Source organism: Elephas maximus, chromosome 24 (genome assembly GCF_024166365.1).
Source record: "Elephas maximus indicus isolate mEleMax1 chromosome 24, mEleMax1 primary haplotype, whole genome shotgun sequence".
NCBI classification, from domain to species: domain Eukaryota; kingdom Metazoa; phylum Chordata; class Mammalia; order Proboscidea; family Elephantidae; genus Elephas; species Elephas maximus.
Genome location: NC_064842.1, coordinates 27,690,595 through 27,694,493, shown reverse-complemented (window position 1 = coordinate 27,694,493; position 3,899 = coordinate 27,690,595). Strand labels below are relative to the sequence as shown.

The window sequence follows — 3,899 nt, the reverse complement described above, 5'->3', positions numbered from 1 at the left end:
CAAAGAATGTAATCAATGTCACTAAATGGTACACATAGAAAGTGTTGAATTGGTGTGTGTTTTGCTGTGTATATTCTCCACAACAAAATAAATAAAATTTAGAAAAAAAGAGAAAATCCTAAAAAGCACAGTTGTACTCTGACACACATGGGGTCCTCATGAGTTGCAACTGAGTTGACAATAAAATTTTTTTTCTTTTTTAAATTATGCAGGTGTATTACAAACTTACAATGACTATTTTGTAGCTTGTGGCTACAAAGTATCTTGAGTTAGGTGATCCTTGTCTAACTTGCATAGGCTACTTGTGTGCAAAAAGCTGTGGCACATGATCTTTTGGCAGAAAAGAGGGTTAAATTTCTTGGCGTTTTTAGAGTAGTTTCTCCATGTTAGATGAAATATAAATAGTATCTTTCCTCTCCAGACTGCTAACATCTCACTATCCAGGCAATTGTTCCTAAAACTGGTACCTTGAACACCAGCCAAGTCACCCCATTATTAGTGAGCATGTCCCTATGTCCACTTGTTATCACTTTCAGACCAAGAATCTTTCTTGGATCAATGCCCCAGTGGAGAAGCTGAAGCCAACACGGAATTTGAAATATTTAAAATGGATACAGAACTATTTCAGCAATGCAGACAATTAAGTGTGTTGTTTTGGGTGATGGTGCTGTTGGTAAAACATGTCTCCCAATATCTCATATAAGACACAAACTTCCATCTGAATATGTACCAACTATTTTTGACAACTATGCAGTCACAGTTTTGATTGGTGGAGAGCAACATACCCTGACTTTTTGATACTGCAGGACAAGAGGATTATGACAGATTATGACCCACTGAGTTATCCACAAACAGATGTATTTCTAGTCTATTTTTCAGTGGTTTCTCCATCCTCATTGAAAATGTGAAAGAAAGGTGGGTACCTGAGATAACTCACCACTGTCCAAAGACTCCTTTCTTGTTAGTTGGGATACAAATTGATCTCAGAGATAACCCCTCTACTACTGAGAAACTTGCCAAGAACAAACAAAAACCTATTGCCCCAGAGGCTGCTGGAAAGCTGGCCCATGACCTGAAGGCTATCAGATACATGGAGAATGTATTTGATGAAGCAGTATTGGCTGCCCGGGAGCCTCCAGACGCCAAAGACCAGCCACAGGTGTGTGCTGCTATGACCACCTCTCCAGGGCCCTTTCTGCACAGCTGGTGTCGGCATCATACTGAAAACAGTGTTTAAATCAAACTAAAGATTAAAAATTAAAGTTCAGTTTTGCAATAATGACAAATGTCCTGCACCTACCTTCATGCACAGATTATGTCCCGCTGAGACAAAGCCCATCGGGATGGTCCCCCTCCCCCACCCAAACAAAAAAAAAACCCAAACCCATTGCCATCGAACTGATTCTGACTCATAGTGACCCTGGTAGCGTAGTAGTTAAGAGCTAAGGCTGCTAACCAAAAGGTCAGCAGTTAGAATTGGAAGCCCTGTGGGGCAGTTCTACTCCGTCCTATAGGGTTGCTATGAGTTGGAATCCCGCTCCCAGTGCTAGTTAATTATGAGTGATTGTGTATTGTCAGAAGAGTAATCAGTTACAGTTTTTGTTTCATTGTTTTTTAAAAAAAGTTTTTTGTTTTTTAAAGCAAGGCATGCTTCTTGATGATTCTGCAACAGACTAATTTGAATTGTCGAAGCTGCTCTCTGGTTCCCCTCTGGAGACTAATTTGGGACATCTTAGTATTTTTTGTTTGTTTGTTTGTTCTTTTGGGAGGGAGTGTGTAGGGGGTTCATCTTACTTAGTCTTGTTTTTTAAATTCATTACCCAGTGGACAGCCCCTGAGGGGAAGGGGATGGATTGATTTCACATTCCACTTCCTAGATCTTGTTTAGAAAACACGTTCCCCCCCACCTGGTGCTCTCAGGAAGGAGTATAGCAAATGCCTCATTTAATAACATGCTCCTTTTGAAAGGTGCCTTTCTTCCCATCCTTGAGTGGGTCCAGTATTTCATGAATCTGATGACAATGGGTGGAACCTGTCCTGCCCCTCCCCTTTTCTAGGATTCACTATGTATATGTGACTGTGACTTTCAAGGAAATTTGGTTGCCATTTGCTGATTTTGGGGGAATTTAATTTCTAACTTCTTTTACTGGTAATGAAGGAAAGAATTGCACCTTCTGAAATACAACAAATGAATTGAGTTCATAATAAAAATAATAAAAAAGAATCTTTCTCAGTCATTATGACAAAAAATTAATTAATGCCTCTTTCAATCTTTTCTCCTCTTGGCAGAGCTTGTCCAGATTGTCTGCTTCTACAAGTTAAGCGCCAGTTGCTCCCGAGAAGCAAAATAAATCAATTTTCGCTTTATGCTTCCCTACACTGTTGACACTCACAAGCAGGACTATATAAAACCCAAGTGCTATTATCAGCTCTGACTGAAACGAAAGCAAGTCAAATGGTACGCCAGTACAGGAAATCCCATCCTAAAAAAAGATGTCTTGATTTTGTTGGTGAGGATCCCTAGCCTTGACTCTGGTCACAGTCTGCTTGGCCTGTAGTGGGAGTCCCACTTGGGTGTCCTTTCGGGTTGGGCACCTAGAGGATTGCTCTTATTAGAGGTCGGTCATGTGGTAACACAGTCTGAGGGGTAGACTGGGTAGACAATGCACTGCATGCTGTGATTCAAGGAGTGAAATCCCCACCCTAAACCAATAGTGTATTTATACAGTAATACTGCTTTCTCCCTGGAGGTGTTCTTTTCTTGAAATGTAGACATCCCTGCAAGAGATATGAGGAAGAATCCTTTAGGCATTTCTGCCCAGGGCAGTGAGGAAAACCCAGTTGGTATGCAGGTGACAGCAGAAGGCAGAAGAAGGGAAGAGGCTATAAAGGAGAAAGGATGAGACTGGACCTCAGGCTGCCCCATTTTGACCTAGGGCTCGCTTATGCACACAAGTCTCTGCTGAGTGGATTAGCAGGCTGGCATAATGCCTGTAACTAAAATAAACCAAAACCAAACCAAACCCACTGCCATCAAGTTGATCCCAACTCATAGTGACCCTATCGGACAAAGTAGAACTGCCCTATAGGGTTTCCAAGGCTGTAATCTTTACGGAATCAGTCTAGTAAATAAAAGAACAATTTCCAAATACGCCTGTTTCTTTGGATGTAGTAGTAACTTGAAGGTCTGTAGCAGTCCATGCAAATGAGCCTTGGAATAAAGACTTGACGATCTACTTCCAAAAGGTCACAGGCTTGAAAACCCTGGGGAGCACAGTTCTGCTCTGATACACGAGTCACTATGTGTTGGAATTGACTCGATGGCAATAGGTCTCGTTTGTTTTTTTAGTTTCCAAAATGACATTTGCTCAATTACCCCAAGTTGATTTGTAAAACCAAAACTACGAACAGCACTGCATACCTAACTTACAGGGCCTGGTGCAAAAGGAAATGCAGAGCTCCTTGTTCAAAATGTATTAAGAATTTCAAGTTGTCGGCGCCAGCAAAACATTAAGCCAAACAGGATGTTTCCGAGCACGGGGTCCTGGGGGACTGCAGGGGTCACATGCCCATGAAGTGGCCTGAAATAATAAGCTTTGTCCACTCGCTCTCCTTTGGTCAGGATTTTCTCAACCATTGTAAGCTAGTGGCTCTCAGAGTGTGTCCTCTGGGCAGCAGCATCAACTATATCTGGGGATTGTTAGGAAGGTACCATCTTGGGTTCCATCTGTGTTTTAACCAGCCCTCCAGGCCGTTCGGTATCACACTCACATTTGAAAACTACTGCCACAGGCCATGACTAAAATGATCAATTTGGGGAATGGAAGCGATCTTAGGGTACCTGTACCCTAACCACCTCATGTTATAAGGCAATTAAGGACAGGGTGAAGTAAAGTGAG

At 41.9% G+C, this 3,899-nt stretch overlaps 1 pseudogene; it reads left to right on the top strand.

Moving 5' to 3' along the window:
• Window positions 1-597: 597 nt before the first annotated feature.
• Window positions 598-1,175, top strand: LOC126067084 (cell division control protein 42 homolog; annotated as a pseudogene).
• The last annotated feature ends 2,724 nt before the right edge of the window (window positions 1,176-3,899 follow it).